This window comes from Cnephaeus nilssonii (genome assembly GCF_951640355.1).
Source record: "Cnephaeus nilssonii genome assembly, chromosome: 13".
NCBI lineage: Eukaryota > Metazoa > Chordata > Mammalia > Chiroptera > Vespertilionidae > Cnephaeus > Cnephaeus nilssonii.
In genome coordinates this window covers 58,156,095-58,175,663 of record NC_137084.1, presented here as the reverse complement: position 1 = coordinate 58,175,663, position 19,569 = coordinate 58,156,095, and positions in this window count along the sequence as shown.

Genomic DNA, 19,569 nt, shown 5'->3' with positions numbered 1-19,569 from the left:
ATGATGAAAAACAAGTCTTGTGTTATTTTAATGTGGCTTTATCACTAAGTCCAGGGCATTCTTACCATGTGACTTAACTATAGGCAGACAGCTGTTCTGAATTAGATAGAACATTATTTTTTTCAGTGCAGTTGATTTGGGTCAAAGTTGTAAAAAATAAATCACAGATGTTTCAAATCCTGGACATCATAACTCTTTAGCACTTATTGTTTATACCATTCATTTGGAGCAAAGCATATGCTACCTTATATTTTAAATTATTTTTAGAAGTCCCCTTCCCTGTATTTCATTATAAGCTTCAAAGCTGACACAGCTCAAACTTTCTTGCAGGCCTTGTATCTAACCTTACACACCACATATGTTCCATACATACTTGTTAGTAACAGAATTCAAATCAGTGACCATGTATTGAGTGCCTACTGTTGATTTAAATAAGAAAAAAGAATAAGTTGTTTTTACATCAGAAGGATATTCACACCAATGTTTGAGGAGATTGTAGATGTTTTGGAAGGAAAACACTTACTATAAAAGTTTCTGGAGAGTAGTGCTATAAGAAGGTTCAAGGTAGGATAAGAGAAAACTATTTACTTTCTCCAGATTTATAAAAACACTAGAGGCCCCGTGCACCAGTGGGGTCCCCCGGCCTGGCCTGCGGGATCAGGCCGAAACCAGCTCTCTGACATCCCCCAAAGGGTCCTGGATTGAGAGAGGGCACAGGCCAGGCCGAGGGACCCACTGGTGCACAATCGGGGCTGGGGAGGGATGCAGGAGGTTGGCCAGCCGGGGAGGGACTGTGGGAGAGCTCCAGGGGAGGGACCGTGGGAGAGCTCCAGGGCGTGTCCTGCCCATCTAGCTCAGTCCCAATCAGCTGGACCCCAGCAGCAAGCTAACCTACAGGTCAGAGCGTCTGCCCCCTGGTGGTTAGTGCATGTCATAGCGAGGGGTTGAGTGGCCTTAGCATATTATGCTTTGATTGGTTGAACGGCCGACCAGATGACCGGACATTTAGCATATTAGGCTTTTATTATATAGGATGAATAAAGCATTACCATTTGTGATTTTTCTCAGAGGGAGAACATTCTTGTTGATTGACATTGAAGGGAGTGTATAGACAACATTAGTAATCATCTACTAGCAGGGATGTTTCCTGAGTAGGCAAAAAAACAAAAATGCCAAGAGACTCAAGGTTAGGAAAGATCTAAACAAATGATCTGATTCAATTAGAACGCAATTAGTTTGAAGGTAAAAAGTGAAAAAGGAGCCTAAAATTTTAACCAGCATGTGATCATGGGAAGTGTGGTAGTAAGAAAAAATGGCCCCTGACAATGTCCTCACCTTAATCTCCGAGAGCCCATAAACATGAGAAAAAGAACTTTGTGGAATTAGGCACATCTGTATTTGAGTTGTTTTGGTCACTTCTTAGCTCCACGACTTTCAGCTCATTGTTAACCTGTTACTTCTTAGGTTTCTCATCTCCAAAATGGGGTTAGTAATAGTTTCTATCTAATGAGATGATGCAAATTAAATGAGGTCATGTTGAGGCCCTGGCAAGGAAGCTCAGTTGATCAGAGCATGGGCCCAATATGCCAAGATTGTAGGTTCAGGTTTGATCCCCGGTCAGGGCACATATAAGAATCAACCAATGGCCCTGGCTGAGGTGGCTCAGTTGAGCATCCTCTTGTGCACTGAAAGGTTGCTGGTTCCATTCCCCATCAGGGCATATGCCCGGGTTGTGGGCTTCATCCCCAATAGGTGGCTTGTAGGAGGCAGCCAATCCATGTTTCCCCCTCACACTTCAATGTTTTGCTCTTTCATTGATGTTTCTCTCTCTCTCTCTCCCTCTCCCTTCCTCTCTCTCTAAAACATCAATAAAAAGAACTTTGTAGATGTGATTAAAAGCGTGAACCTTGAGATGGGCAGATTAACCTGGACTCTCTGGGTGGGTATAATCAAATATCCCCCACATAATGTGATCACATAGAGGTGTGATACTCCTTGACTTGAAAAAGAAGGAAGAACCTGGAGCCCAGGCTGCCTGGTAAATACCTTGGCAAAGCCAATGATGCAGATATTCCCATAAAGCTTCCCGTCGGAGCACAGACCTTGAATTTAGCCCAGTGACACCTATGTTGACTTCTGAGGCACAAAACTTTAAGTTGATAAATTTATGATGATTTAGGGCACTGACTTCATGGTAATTTAGTAATTTTGTTATAATAATGATAGAAGACTAACACCCAAGTGTTGTTATGGGTTAAAATTAATTTATTAGGTTACAGAAATGTAATAAATGTTTTGAACAAGACAGTGATGCTGATTAATTTTATGCATATTAAAAAAATGAAATTGTTTCTTTTTTTTTTTTTAACATGGAATGCAAAATAATTAGATGTAGGAAAGTAGTTTCAAAGGAAATGGAAAAACAAAATTTATGTAGCCCTGGCTGGGTGGGTCCATTGGTTGGAGCATTATCCTGTGCACCCAAAGATTGGGGTTTTAATTCCTGGTTAGGGCTCATATGGGAGGTAGCTGATCCATGTTTCTCTCCCTCCGTCCTCCCTCCCTTCCTCCCTCCCTCTCTACTTCTCCCTCAAAAAATCAACAAAAACATCTTTGGGTGAAGATTAAAAAAAAAAGTTTATATATATATATATATATATATATATATATATATATATATATATATAAAATTTTATATATATATTCATATATATATATATATGAAACTGCCTAGCCTTAAATAGAAATTAGAAACCCTAGTTTAGTCTTCATTAGATAAGAAAATATATATTTAACATAATTTATAACTGCTGAATTATAATTAATTTTAAATATAAGAAAAATACATTTATTCCCTATTTTATTATAGTATTTCCAAATATATTGTCAAATTAAATGTTTAGAGTGACCACTCATGTAATTACAATCTACGTTTTATCATTGGTACTACTGTACATGTGTTAGCATACATCTCTTCATTTATTCATCCATCTAGCCATTAATTCATGCTTTATTTAATACATTTCAAAGCAAATTGCAAAATTTATAGAATCTACCCTAAATTTTTTAATTGTCGTTAGCTGCAGTTTTGTATTTGCTTTAATTTTTTCTTTAATGTAAATTTACATAAAGCAAAATGCATAAATTGTAATTGCTTATTTAACTGTTTACAAATGCTTATAACTATGCAACTTAACTCTATCAAGATTTCAAGTGTATAAATATATCACAGTTTAAGTCATTTCCTATTGGACTGAAACTTGGTTGGGTCTAGTTTTTGTCTGTTATGAATAAAAGTTTCTGTAAATGTTCTTGTAAAAATATTTTGTAAACATATTTTTCAATACCCCTGGATAAATATTCAGGCTTTCTCTGGATCATTTTGTAGAGGTAGTTTAAGTTTATTAAAAAAAAAAAAAGACACACTGGGCCAAAGTGGTCTCACTATGTTATGCTCTCATGATAGTACAAGTAACTACAATGATGATAGTTACAGTTGCCCCACATCATCTCCAAAACTGGATTCTCTCAGTTTTTTAATTTTAGACATGTTAATGAGTGTGTAGGATACCATTTTGTAATGTTAAAGTTTATTTCCCTGATGAATAATACTGATAAACAGTTTTGTTTTTCTGGTTACTTACATATCTTCTTTAGTTAAATTTCTATCCAATTTTGCATTTTTTACTGGATTATTTGTCTTATTGAGTTGTAGAAGTGTTTTTTATATTTTTGATAACAGTCCTTTGTCAGGTATCTGTTTTAAGAATCTCCCATGTTGGCCCCGCCAGCCTGGCTTAGTGGTTGAGTATGGACCTATGAACCAGTAGGTCATGGTTCGATTCCTGGTCAGGCCATATACAAGGGTTGCGGGCTCAGTCCCCAGTGGGGGTTGTGCAGGAGGCAGCCAATCAATGATTCTCTCTCATCATTGATGTTTCTATCTCTTTCCCTCTCCCTCTCCCTTCCTCTCTGAAATCAATTAAAAAAAAAATCTCCCAGTGTATAACTTGCCTGTTCATTTATTTAATGTTGTAAAAGTTTATTTAAAAATAATATGCACACCCAAGTATTCCTTTTCTGTTGAAAAGGCTTCTCTTCCCAATTTATTTTCTTTGACACCCCATTTCCTACCTAATAAAGAAGGAATTTGCTAATTGACCATCACTCCATCACAAAGATGGCTGCACCCACAGTTGAAGCCAAGTTCCCATAAGGAGCCTTAATGAGCAATCAGCAGGGACCTGAGGCTATGCCCTCCCCTGCCCCTGTAGGGCTTGAGAGGGGACCTCAGGTTGTGCCCCCCGCCCTGGCATCAGGCTAGGGGACCTCAGGCTGCTCTCCCTGCCCCAGCATCAGGCTGGGGGACCTCAGGCCGCACCCCCCACCAGGTGGGGCTTGACAGGGGACTTCAGGCCACGCCCTCCGCCCCAGCACCAGGCCAGGGGACCTGAGGCTGTGCCCCTCTGCCTGGCTGGGCTTGACAGGGGACCTCAGGCCATGCTCCCCACCCAGCGGGGCTTGACAGGGGCCTCAAGGTGCACCCCCAGTTCTGGGTCGGGGGAACTCAGGCCGTGCCCCCCACCCCAGCACCAGGCTGGGGGACCTCAGACCTCACCCCTGCCTGGTGGGGCTTGACCGGGGACCTCAGGCCATGCCCCCCACCAGATGTGGCTTGACAGGGGACTTTAGGCAATGCCCCCCACCCCGGCACCAGGCCGGGGGACCTCAGGCCGCTCCCCCCACCCCAGCACCGGGCCAGGGGGACCTGAGGCTGTGCCCCCTGCCTGGCGGAGCTTGACAGGGGACCTCAGGCCATGCTCCCCACCCAGCGGGGCTTGATGGGGGACCTCAAGGTGCACCCCCAGTGCTGGGTCGGGGGAAGTCAGGCCGCACCCCCAACCAGTAGGGCTTGACGGTGGACCTGAAGCTGTGCCCCCCTCTCGGTGCCGGGCCGGGGGACCTGAGGCCGCGCCCCCCCCACCTGGTGAGGCTTGATGGAAGACCTCAGGCCATGCCCCCCTCCCAGCGGGGCTTGACACTGGATCTCAGGCTGTGTCCCCCACCTGGCAGGGCTTGACAGGGGACCTCAAGGCATGCCCCCCACTGAGGTCTGGACTGGGGGAACCTCAGGCCATGCCCCCCGTCCTGGCACCAGGCCAGAGGACCTGAGGCTACACCCTCTGCCCAGCAGGGCTTGACAAGGGTGGGACTGGCCATATCTGGATCTAGCCCAATGGAGGGGGTGGGTGGCTGGGTCTGGGTCTGGGTCTCACGCGATTTTGAGGAGTATGTGGGTGGGTGGGAACTTGACTCTGGGTCCCGTGGTGTGCCCCAGACTCTGACAGGGGGAAGGTTTTCATATACATTTTACTAATTTTCTTTCATCTCTGACACTGCTATTATAAAGGACAAATAGCAATATTAAATTATTTCCTCCAATGAATCCCCTTTTAATGTGCACGAATTTCGTGCACTGGGCTACTAGTATTAAAAATGAAATGATTATAGAAATGTACATCTACGTGTTATTTGTTTTTCTAGCTCTTTTTGAGTATATAATATTAACTATAATCAACATGCTGTACATTACATTCCCCAGAACTTATCTGACTTATAACTTGAAGTTAGTAAACTTTGATCATTTTCCAACTCCCTAAGCCCCAGTCCCTGACAACACCATTCTACTCTCAATTTCTATTTGTTTGGCTTTATAAAAATTGTACAGATAAGTGATATGCAGTATTTCTTTCTCTGACTCATTTCACTTAGCGGTAAGCCTTCAAGGCCCAAGCATGTTGCCACACATGGCAGAATTCCCTTCTTTCTCATAGCTGAATAATACTCCTGTGCATATACTATGTTTTCTTTATTTGTTCATCTGTTGATGGACACTTGGGTTGTTTCCACATCTTGGCTATCATGAATAATACTGCAGTGAACATGCGTGTGCAATGTGTTTTTGAGATTCTGTTTTGATTTCCTTTGGATATATAAACAAGAGTTGGATTGATGGATTAGATGTTAGTTCTATTTTGAATTTCCTGAGACACTTTCATACTGCTTTCATTAGTGACTAAACCAATTCACATTTACATCAATAGTACAAAAGGGATACCTTTTCTGCACATCCCAATACTTAACCTCTTTTCTTCTTGATGATAGCCATTCTGACAGATATGAAGTGATACCTAATTGTGATTTTGATTTGTATTTCCCTGATGATTATGATGTTGAGCACCTTTTCATGCAGTTTTTGGCCATTTTGATGGTTTCTGTAGAAAAGTATTACACAGGTCTTCTGCCCAATATTTACTTGGAAATTTTTATTTATTTATTTATTTATTTATTTATTTATTTATTGCTATTGAGTTGCATGCTTTCTTTTTATATTTTGGATATTAACCCCTATAAGATAGATGATTTGCAAATATTTTCTCCCATTCTGTAGGTAGGTTGCCATTTCATTTTGTTGATTATTTTACTCCGCTAGTTCATGTTAGTTTGTGCTAGTTCATGTTAGTTTAATGAAGTATCACTTATTCATGTTTTGTTGTTGTGTTTTTGGTGTCATCCAAAATATATTACTGCCAATTCCATGATGTTGGTTTTGAGGCATTTTCTTTTGGAATTTCAAGATTTTGATTCTATATTTGCCTTTAAGATATTTATAGTTAATTTTTGTGAGTAGTGTCAGATGGGGTTCTAAAGTCTTTTGTATGCATATGGTTTTCCAAGTTTCCTAGCACCATTTATTAAAAAGACTATTTTTTCATTGAGTACTCATGACACCCTGTGGTGAGTTGGCACGGCCATGGCATACTCAGCCCCAGGGTGCCTTATGTGCTACGCCAGCTCAGCCAGGTTCAGTGACCCTTAGAGGGGAGGATGAAAGATTGAGAAAAGACAGACAGGAGAATGAAAGCTGGGTCTGGGTGGAGCGCTGCTTCTCTGATGGAGAGACAGCGCCAGCGCCCACAAGCCGTGTCTTTATTTTATAGCCAGATTTCCACGAGGCAAAGTAAGGGCGTGGTCAAGATGTTTACAACATTCTCGAGAGCAGGGTCCTCAAACTTTTAAAACAGGGGGCCAGTTTACTGTCCCTCAGACCGTTGGAGGGCCGGACTGTAGTTTTAAAAAAAAACTATGGACAAATTCCTATGCACACTGCACATATCTTATTTTGAAGTAAAAAACAAAACGGCAAAAACACCCACATGTGGCCCGCGGGCCGTAGTTTGAGGATGCCTGCTGGAGAGTTTTGATCCTCCTCAATTACATGCACCTGATCAAGCTTTGTTTACTTGCAGCCTATATCACTCAGGCACGTGGGGCTGCGTGTTTGGATGAAAGGTTCAAGCTTACAACTATAGCCTCTGGCTATAATTGTGCTGGGAGGGCTCTGCCATCCAAGCTGGGACTTGCACGTGGCCCTGAGAGGACTCTGCCCTCTCACTAGTCCAAGGCTTGAACCTGTCCAAATACTGCAGCCGCTCTCCACAACACCCTTGTCATATATTAGTTGACGGTGTATTTAAGGGTTTATTTCTAGGCTCTCGATTCTGTTCCATTGGTCTATGTGTCTATTTGTACCATACTGTTTTATGCTATAGCTCTGCAATGTAGTTTTATATCACAAAGTGTAATCTCTCTGGCTTTGTTCCTCTCTTGTAGGATTACTTGGGTATTCAGAGTCTTTATTGACAATACAAATTTTGGGGCATTTTTCTGTTTCTGTGAAAAATGCCTTTGGGGTTTTGATAGGGATTGCATGGAATCCTTAGATGGCTTTGGGTAGTATGGGCGTTTTAACAATGTGCTTTTTCTAACCCTTTCACATGTGATATCTTTCCATTTGCTTGTGTCTTATTCAGTTTCCTTCATCTAAGTTTCATAGTTTTTATTTTCCAGATATTTCACTTCCTTGGCTAAATTTATTCATAAATATTTTATTGTCTTCGATGCTATTGTGAATGGGATTGTTTTCTTAATTGGAATTGTTTTATTTTTTTCAATATATTGTTGATAATGTATACAAATGCAACTTGAGTTGTGTATGTTAATTTTAATTTTAATTTTTTAATCCTGGAACTAGACTGAATTCAATGTTTATTTCTTAACAGTTTTTTGATGGAGTCTTTAGGATTTGCTATTTATAAGATTATATCATCTGCAAATTAAGACACTTTTATACTTTCCTTTTCAAATTGGATGTCTTTTATTTTTTCTTACCTGATAATGCTGGAAGCCCTAGCCAGAGCAATATTGAATAGTAGCGCTAGTGTAGGAACTCTTTTCTTCGTATTTCTGATCTTAAAGGACAGCTTCTAATCTTTCACCATTGAGTACTAGTATTTTATCTGAGAGCTTCTTATGTATGACCTTTAATATGTTGAACTATGTTTCTTTTATATCCAGGTTATTGAGAATTTTTATCATTAAAGGATATTGACTTTTGTCAAATGCTTGCTCTGTATCTACTGAGATGATCGTATTTTTATCCTTTATTTCCTTTATTTGTTGATGTGGTATATCATATTGATTTTCATATATGTTGAACCATTCTTGCATCCTACTTAATCATAGAGCATGATCATTTTAATGTGCTATTGAATTTAGTTTATTAATATCTTGTTTGAGAATTTTTGCATCTAGGTTCATCAGCCTTATCAGTCTGTAATATTCTTGTAGTCTCCTTATCTGGCTATGATATCAGGGTAATGCTGTTTGGAAGTATTCACTCTTCTATTTTGTGGAGTAATTTGAGAAGCACTGAAATTGACTTCTTATAAATGCTTGATAGAATTCACGCATAAAGCTATCTGGTGCTGGGCTTTTCTTTGTTGAAAGTTTTGAAATTACTGACTCAACCTCCTTACTCATGATTGTTTTGTTCAATTTTCTTTTTTATTTTATTTTTCATTATTCAGTCTTAGAAAATTCTGTGTTTTTAGGAATTTACCCATTTCTTCTAGGTTATCCAGTTTGTTGGTGTCCCACTTGCATGAAATATCTTTTTCCCTTCATTTAGCTGAAGTAAAAGCAAGTTTCTTGTAGATAGCATATAGTTGGCTTGGGTTTTTTGTTTGTTTGGGTTTTCTGTTTGTTTGTTTTTAGTTCATTCAGTGTACTTTACCCTTTGACTGGAGAACTTAATTCATTTACATTCAGAGTAATAAAGGTGTGTGTGTTTTTTTCATTCTTTTTTCTTCATTCTTTTTTGAGTACTTTCAAAGTTCCTATTTTCAATCTCTGATTATATTCTCTTGCTGCCTTCCTTTATAAATTGGTGATTTTCCATACTGATATGCTTTCTCTTCTCTTTATCTTTTATGACTCTACTATAGTTCATGCATTGTGGTAATCATGAGATTTACATAAAACATTTAATAGATATACACTGGTAAAGTAATTGCAATTGCATAAAAACATTCTACCCCTTTACTCCCCCTGTTTTATATTTTGCTGTCATAATTTACCTGTTTATATTATGTATTAACTGTAGTTGTAGTTATTTTTAATACTCTTTTCTTTAACTCTTTCACCAGAGTTAAATGTTTAGCACTCTACCATAATACATCATAAGAGTATTCTGAATTTGGTCATATAATTACCTGTACCGGTATGTTGATTATTTTGTTATGTTTTATTTAACAACTAGAGGCCCGATGCACAAAAATTCGTGCACTGGTGGTGGTCGTGGGGTCTCTCAGCCAGGCCTGCACCCTCTCGCAGTCCAGGAGCCCTCACTCCTTACCACCTGCCTGCTCGCTGCTCCTTAAGGCTCAGCTTTCTGCTCCTTAGTGCTTCCTTGGAGGCAGGAGAGACTCCTGCCACCGCCGCTGCACTTGCCAGCCCTGAGCCTAGCTTCTGGCTGAGCGGCACTCCCAGCTGTGGGAGTGCACTGACCACCAGGGGCAGCTCCTGCGTTGAGCGTCTGCCCCCTGGTGGTCAGCGCATGTCATAGTGACAGGTCGTTCTGCTGTTTGGTTGATGTGCATATTAGGCTTTTATTATATACAGCCTTTTATTTCAGCTTTAAGAACTATTTTTAGCATTTCTTGTAAGGTAGGTCTGATAGTGATGAATTCCCTAAGCATTTTTTTTTTTTTTAAATCTGGGGAAGTATGTCTCCTTTACTCCTCAAGGACAATACTCCAACAATACTCCAAGATTGTGTTCATGCTGCTCTCCCCCCCCCCCCCGCCTCCCCCCCCCCACACACACACCCCTTTCACTACTTAAAATATTGTCCCACTCTCTCCTGGACGGTAAGGTTTTTGCTGGGAATTTCACTGATAGTCTTTTGCAGGTTACAAGCCCTTATTTTCCCTTATTACTCTTATGATTCTCCTTGTCTTTAAATTTTGACAGTTTTATTATGTATCTTGGAGACAATATTTTTAAAGTAATTTTTTTTGTTTTGTTGGTGATTGAAATTGCATATTTAAATCTTTCCTTGGATTTGGGAAGCTCTTCGTCATTATTTCTTTAAATAAATTTTCTGCCCCCTTCTCTTCTTCTGGAACACAGATCATTTGAAATTTGAAAATTGATGTTTTTATCCTATAGATCATGTGGGTTTTCTTTGCATTTTAAATTTATTTTTCTTTATTCTTCGAGTAAATACTTTCAATACTCCTGTTTTTAATCTCACAGATTCTGTCTTCTGCTTGATCACATCTTTTGTTGATGCTGTTGCAGTTTCCATTTCATTGTTTCTTCAGCTCCGGAAAATCCATTTGGTTCCTTTTATGATCTCTATGTCTTTGTTAAACTTCTCATTTTGATTTTGTATTGTCTTTCTGATTTTATCAAATTATACCTGTGTTTTCTTGTAGCTCATTGAATTTCCTTAAAATAGCTGCTTTGAATTCTTTGTTAGCCTTTTGCACTCAGATGTCGAGTGTGACTCAACACGGTTAGCATCGGTAGCAGCTCTTTTTATACTCTTTGAATGTATCAATAATTTGAAATATAAAAAAATCCAAATAAATAAGTTTGTATGAAAAGAAACTCCAGTTTTTTATTCTACTGCTGCGCTTTGTAAAATCTGGGGTATTTAAAAAATTAAATCCCGAGTAGAATAAAGGAATCGAGAAAAAAGTAAGTGAGGGCAAAGGGTTAGGTGAATCACACATCTCCTAGTCTTTGGGATCAGTTGCTGCTTGATTTTAACCCTTTGTGTCATATTTCTCTGATTTTTAAAAATTATTTCTAAGATGTTTTTGAAGTCTTGCATTTCTCTATTTGTATATGAAGTACCAGCCACCTTCTGTATCAAAGTGTCAGTCTTTACTGACTTTGGGAGATAAATACTTTCCATAGCCTTAGCAGGGATTTTGAAGCCTTTTCAGTCCTTTTGTGGACATAATGGCCTTTCAGTCATTTAGCCCATAATTTAGTACACTGGATGGAGTGAGATACATGAGCACTTTTGGCAGTGTCTTATATGGATGGAGAAGCAAGGCACTTGCTCATGCATTCTTCCTAATGCATTCTCAGAATCTGTGATATTAAAGACAGGCAGAAATCACAGGCTGAGGATGCTCTCCGTTGGCCCTAAGCTGCCCCCTATTGGAGGAAGTGTGATGCATGTATAGTCAAACTATTCCTCTTGTCTCTTGCGCATCCAAACTCTATGTATTATCATTATTATTATTCTTTGCTTGAATTGTGTGCTAGAACCTTTCCTCTGGAAATGTGATCTTTTGATGCTATTTAATCATGTGAGTGATTGACTAAGTCAGTGTATTACAGGGGCTCCTGGACCAAGGTCAAAAGAGACTGCATGTGGCCCTAACTGGTTTGGCTCGGTGGATAGAGTATTGGCCTGCGGACTGAAGGGTCCCAGGTTTGATCCTGGTCAAGGGCATGTACCTTAGTTGGGGGCACATCCCCAGTAGGAGGTGTGCAGGGGGCAGCTGATCGATTTTTCTCTGTCATCAAAGTTTCTAACTCTCTATCCCTCTCCCTTCCTCTCTGTAAAAAAAAATCAATAAAATATATATATATATATATATATATATATATATATATATATATATATATATTTTTATATATATTTTTTTATATTTTATTGATTTTTCACAGAGAGGAAGGGAGAGGGACAGAGAGCCAGAAACATCGATGAGAGAGAGACATTGACCAGCTGCCTCCTGCACACCCACCACCGGGGGATGTGCCCGCAACCAATGTACATGCCCTTAACCGGAATCGAACCTGGGACCTTCCAGTCCGCAGACCGACGCTCTATCCACTGAGCCAAACCGGTTTCGGCCAATAAAATATATTTAAAAAAAAAAAAAAAAGAGAGGCTGCATGTGGACCAAGGCCTGTCTGCGCCAAGAGTTCCCCCAGATCCCTTGGTGGATGGTGCTGAATCCCATCGCTTCCTCAAAGGCTCTTGTCTGTGGATGAATGCCAAATATTTATTGTTGCGAGGGGACGCACTAAAGGTATCTATGCTACCATGATGCTGATATTACCTATGCATTTTATCTTAATTGTCAAATTCATTGGCATAAAATTATCCACAGTATTATTATTGTACTAGAAGCCCGGTGCATGAAATTCGTGCACGGCAGGGGGTTGTCCCTCAGCCCAGCCTGTACCCTCTCCAATCTGGGATTCCTGGAGGGCAGTCGGACATCCCTCTCACAATCCAGGACTGCTGGCTCCCAACTGCTTGCCTGCCTGCCTTCCTGATTGCCCCTAACCACTTCTGCCTGCCAGCCTGATCACCCCCTAACCACTCTGCTGCCAGCTTGGTTGATGCTTAACTGCTCCCCTGCCAGCCTGTTTTTCCCCAACTTTCCTCCTCTGCCGGCCTGGTCACCCCTAACTGCCCTCTCCTGCAGGGTTGATCACCTCCAACTGCCCGCCCTTGCAGGCCTGGTCCCTCACAACTGCCCTCCCTTGCAGGCCAGGTGCCTTCCAAAGCCCTCTCCTGCTGGCCATCTTGTGGTGGCCATCTTGTGTCCACATGGGGGCAGGATCTTTGACCACATGGGGGCAGCTATGTTGTGTGTTGCAGTGATGATCAATCTGTATATTACTCTTTTATTAGATAGGATAGAGGCCTGGTACAGGGGTGGGGGCCTCCTGGTTTGCCCTGAAGGGTGTCACAGATAAGGGTGGGGGGTCCCTTGGGGTGTGGGGCAGCCTGAGCGAGGGGCCTGTGGTGGTTTGCAGGCTGGCCACGCCCCCTGGCAACCCAAATGGAGGCCCTGGTATCTGGAATTTATTTTCCTTCTACAATTGAAACTTTGTAGCCTGGAGCGGAGCCAAGCCTGGGGCTCCGGCAGCCATTTCTGTGGCAGTTAATTCACCTTCTACAATTGAAACTTTGTTGCCTTAAGCGGGTGGGCCTGGCCAGGGTGTGCAGAAAGCTTTGCTTCCCCTGTTGCCGCCGGCAATCCTGGCCTGCTCTCTCAAGCTCCATTCTGCCGCCATTTGTTTGAATTTGTTTACCTTCTATAATTGAAACTTTGTAGCTTGAGTGGAGGCTTAGGCCTGCAACTGCTATGGAAAGCTTGGCTTCCTCTGTTACCTGGGAAACCTTGCTCTCTGTGGCTGTAGCCATCTTGGATTGGGGTTAATTTGCATACTCGCCCTGATTGGCTGGTGGGCGTGGCTCGGCTGGTGGGCGTGGCTTATGTAGCGGAGTGATGGTTAATTTGCATATTACCATTTTATTAGAGAGGATTCTCTTAAAATCTGCCAGATTGGGAGTGATAATTTTTTCATCCATAACTTTCCATAGCCTCTTTGTAGTGTGCAATGTATTATTTAAATGCGTAATCTATACATATAAATGGCTAATATGCAAAGTGTCCCCTCAGGAGTTCGACCAGGAGACCGGAGTTCGATCGCTCACCATGATGTGCGCTGACCACCAGGGGGCGGCATGGAATGAAGGAAGGCCCCAGCCAGCAGCAGGAAGGCCTCAATCAGCCCTGATCAGCCCTGATCGCTGGCCAGGCCTAGGGACCCTAACCATGCACAAATTTTGTGCACTGGGCCTCTATTAACTATTAACTATATAAACATAAGTCTCCATCTACTGTTCTCATTCTTTGTACTAGAGGTCTCTTATACCAACTTACGTTATAAATAAAATATTTTTTCATATTGGTATTCTCTTATACCAACATACATTATAAATAAGAAAATATCCTTTTTGAATGGAACATCTCTATGCATTTTAAAGAGCTAAGGAAGAAAAAAAAGTTTACCTAAGTATTTACTACTGTATTTTCCGGTGTATAAGATGACTGGGTATATAAGACCACCCCCAACCTTTCCAGTTAAAATATAGAGTTTGGGATATACCCGCCCTATAAGATGACACCTGGCGTATAATGCGACCCCCGACTTTTGAGAAGATTTTCCTGGGTTAACAAGTCATCTTATACGCCGGAAAATACGGTATTTCTTATGCTCCTCATTTCCAGCCTGAGGAACTTCATTTATGATATCCTATAGTGCCTGTCCAATGGAAATGAACTCTCCATTAACTTTTATTTGAAAATTAATGTATTCAGTTTTCAGTGTCAGTGAATATATTTGTGCATATGAAATTATGGTTTGAAAATTAATCCCTCCCACCACTTTAATGATTTCCCAATGTCTTCTAAACTTTATATATTTTTTATAAAGTCAGCATTCATTAAAAAAGGTTTCTCCTCTATGGAGATACATCATTCTTTTGCAGGCTCTTTCAACCACACCCTTCCTGATCCCTTTTTCTATATGTCACTGCCGTTTTGACCGCTTGCTTTTGTTCACAGTGTTGTCCATCCCCTTCTAGACTTTATAGTTGCTATCTGGTAGAGGGCCAGGTCTGGCAGGAATTACTCAGCCATACTGGAAGCAGGACTCCAAGGTATGACTCTTAAAATATAAATAAATCACCAACATCTTCAAGTTTGTCGAATGAAATTCAAACTAACTATGACTCATTTTGTACTACCACTGGCTTCACTGATCTGGAAATACAGCAATTTCATACTCAATATAAAATAAATGATAATATAAAGAAACTATCTAGTGATTTCCTCTGAGAGGCTTTACTTTTCATAAAGGCAGTTTGGGGCCATCTTGGATAATGGTATCATTTTATTTTAATGGCAGAATTTTAGCACTCTTTCCTTCTCCAATTCCAAAAGACTTATGGCATCTCTCATTTTATGAAAAAGAAACTAAGGCCAAGAGAAGAAAATTTAATAATATTATAAGTCCAATGGAAATGAACTCTCCACTTACAAAACATCTGTGTCAATTCAAGAATTGTTTACAGAGCACCTTTTCTAAGAGTACTATACAAGAGTTAAAACATTTATGGTCTCCTTCTCAGAGATTGATATTTAAGTAGCTGAAGGGTGACAGACGTATACTGAAATATTTTTAATTTACCAGGTGACTGCTATGTGAATGATAAACACAGGAAACTATGAAAACACATATAGGTGAGACATGACACCCAAAATTGTGAGGGCAATATGGTGTCAGTCATTTAGGTCTTACTCCAGCAGAAGATAAAAGCTGAATCTTAAAGGGTTATTGTGAGTTAGCTGAATAAAAAACTGGGGCTCTCACTCCATCCAGGCCATCGTTCCAGTGTCTCAGAGACCTTTCCTCACTACAGTAAAGTTGTAATTCCCTTTCCGGTCCTCCTTAGGTCTCTCCCTTTTTACTTTAAAAAAACATGTTTTCATTGATTTCAGAGAGGAAAGGAGAGGGAGAGAGATAGAAACATCAATGATGAGAGAGAATCATTGACCGGCTGCCTCTTACATGACCCCTGCTGGGGATAGAGCAAGCAACCCAGGCATGTGCCCTGACCAGAATCCAACCATCATCTCCTGGTTCACAGGTCTCTTGGTACATTTGCTATATAAATGCATTTGATAAATGCTTTAAGTGATAAATAGAAAACTAAACTTGACTATTTTTTAAGGCTATATAATGTAGCACCAGAATGCTATACTAAAATGTTTGGAATTTGTTCTGCGTGTGACGGGGAATTATCAGAAAGAGAAAAAATAACATTTTGTATGAATCATAGTAATAAGTATGGGATATAAGATCTAAGGGGCAAACATTGAGTTTGTCTCCCCAGTTGGTTCTTTTCCTTCAATATCACGTTGGCTATTCTGTGTCTGTTGTCTTAATTTGTGGATACCTATAAAGTAACTCTTACAGTTGTTATTCATAGTCATTATACAGGAACCTTGTGGATGTGGTAAGGTGTGTGTGTGTGTGTGTGTGTGTGTGTGTGTGTGTGTGTGTGTGTGTGTCGGGGGGGGGTTTCTATAATCTAATGATTAAATCTCTTTTAGTGGACCTATGTTTTGGGGTGTGACCTTCACAAGTGTTTCCCCAGAGGATATAGCATTTCCTCCCTTTTTCCTAACTGCCTTTATAGCTACAGCATTTCCAATTTATTTCCTGGAAGACCTAACCATTAACTATGATTTTTCACCCTCCTTTGAGTTAAAAGTCTAGAGGGGACTGGAGTGGGAAGAATGACCTTTCTCCTGTGGGAGAAAACAATGTTTGTCTTTTCCCCCTTAGAGTTGGCCTTTGGTATGGAAAAAGCTTGGGGCATAATTCACCATGATTACTCTTCCACTCCACTTTCTAGCTTCATGAAGAAATTTGTTCTGCTTCTTTAACATTTAAACCTGTTGGGGATTCTGGTGCTAGTGCCCACAAATGTTGGGAGTGCCCCTAAGACTGCAGTCCCCAGGCATTTCTCACTTTCATACTAGTCCACACTTAGTTTAGTGCGGGAACTTGTCAAAAATGACCATTTTGATACCTGTTCATTGCTTTGGAGGCTTCTGGTCCAGGTAAGCAGGTCTTGGTTGTGACCCTCTGCGCATGCCCGACTTCTAGATTTCAAGGTAGCAATTTTCCCTGCAACCTCAATTCTCTGATGGGTCCACGAAAAGTATGTTTTTCAGTTTTCTAGTTTTTTCTTGTTAAAGATGAGAGTGAAGACTTGTAAGCAATTTTCTCATTGAAGTGGAAGTCCTCGTTCATTACTGTTTACTCAAATGTCTTTTTATCTTTTAAACAATGATTAAAGTATCCCCACTCTGAAATCCTATATCATCCACAACCTGTAGCTTTTGTCTACCTTTAAAGTAATATTTGCATACATTTACATGTGTATATGTGGATTTATGCTACATACCTGTTGAGTCATGAAGATACTAAAAATAATTGCATGCATTCAAATGCCTTTCTTACAGTGATATAAACACCCAAAGTTTTGAGTGTCATAGGAAAAAGTGAACTTTCTTTTCCCCCATGGACTATTATTTCGAGTTTACCACTTACTCACTTGTGGTTTGTGAAATTAGTGTCTTTCATGCAGGGTTGCTGTGAAGATGATCTGATGCGATGTAAGAAAAGTGCCTTGGCAGGACTCAACTAAGTCTAGCTCTTTTTAGGAATTAAGATCCCTGTCAATTGATAGTGCACTTGCTTTAATTGAGGTGCTGACAGGACAGCATGACTACAGAAGGCATTATGCTTCGCTTTGCCTGCTATAATGTTAAGAAGGGAACAAATAGGATGTGGAATTCTTAAACTTGTGATGTACCTAAGATGACTATGAGTCTGCCAAGTAGATACTCTTGGGCAAGGCATCCCTTGCAGGGGAACCTCATGAACACACATATGCTTTAGGATTTTAGTAACATTTTGGCATCTCTAAAATGCTAAGTAAAAATTGTAAAGTGGCCACAGAATAAAGCTACATAGGTAACAGAAGCTAATCATGGCAGACTTCTACTTTAAATGAGTTTAGATTTTTGTCAAAAGATATGGAGCATTTTTGTAGTAGAAGAGTGACACTATCTGATTGAAATATTAATTCATATTATATACCAGAATTGGATTTTCTTCATTGCTAACCAGGCACCTCAGAAGAGATTCAGAAGACAACAAAATAGAGACCAATAACCAATCAAAAGTGAGAGTTAAGAATAATGTAGATGAATTTTGCATTAATAATAGTCCTTGAACTAACTGTGAGCTTTAGTTGCATGACTTCCCTAAAGTTTAGTTCTTGCTTATAAAAATGGGGAATGTACCGTGTAGTGTGCCTCAAAGATTTGTCATGAGACATAAACAAACAATGTACCTGGAAGGATCCTGGTCAAGTGCTTAGCACAATACAGCTTCTTCCTTGTTGGTGTCATTCATAAAAGCTTAAAAAAAAAAAAAACGACAACACAGAAATAGAAGTTGCTTGATCTTTCTTAGCTATAGTTACTAAAGATATAACTCCCAATTTTCCTATTTGGCCATTATTGTTATATTCCTTTTTTTTTTTAATCTTCATGTCATTCTGGTGTCTTTTTCTTCTAAGCCTTATTATAAAAATTCTCAGCCATTCATTTTCTAGATTTTACATAAGATCACCTGGTATCTGAAAGCAGAAGAGCAAACATAATTTTTGATGGTTTTACATTTTGTTTATTGATCTTTGCTCTAGTTTTTCTGGAAAACCATTTACCTTGCAGAAGTACTTTAGTCTCTCTTTTAATGGCCATACTTGATACATCTTTCCTACCTTGACTGCCTTCCTTAGTTCCTTTTTCCTTTCCTTATCTTTCAATCACAGATATCAAGTTTCAGCTCTAGGCTACCCATTGAGCTAGGTTGTAGGGAAAAAATACATGACTGAGTCACAATTTAGTGAAGTAGAAAGGCAATGCAAACAAAATTAAAATGAAGAAAAATATTTGGAAGTTAGTCCACTACAATATAGTAAGGCTTTTGGTATATGCAATACAGTGTTCCCAAATAGAAGCAAAAAATCATTTGTTGAGCTCCTCCTGTTGGCTAAGCTAAGTGCCACTTATTTAATTCATGTAATCCTTATAAATAATTCTATGGCATAATGTTCCCAGAGTAAGAAGGTGTATGAGGTAACAGAGCTTCTTGAGCACAGATATTTATGATTTTCTTAGCTTTGCATCTCTCTGCATAACAGTGTTCATGGGATATAGTAGCCCTCACACAAAGTGCTTATTTTCTGAGTGAATGCATTGAAAGTCATATGTTTTCAATGCCAAAAATATAGAAATCCTACAAGTGAATGGTTCACTTTGTTTTAGGATTAGGAGAAATGTGGTTAAAGGAGAACTGAGACAAAAAAACTTCCTTGTAGTAGTTGACTCTTGACCTGGAACTTTAGTAAGTAAACTAGAGGCCCAGTGCACGAATTCGTGCATGGGTGGGGTCCCTCTGGGTGGCCTGCAGGAATCAGGCTGGAACTGCAGTCCAACACCACCTGCAATTCCTACCTGCTGCTCCCGCTCATCCCATCCCCACTGTGCCTGCCGTGGGTTTGCGCCCAATCAATTGCCAGCCATGAACCCTGCGTCTGGCACCCTCCCAATGGGAGTGGCCTGTGCGATCGGGCTGAAACCGGCTCTTCAACATCCCCCAAGGGGTCCCGGATTGCGAGAGGGTGCAGGACAGGCTGAGGGACCCCACAGGTGCACGATCAGGCCTGGGGAGGGACCGTGGGAGGACTCCAAGGTGTGT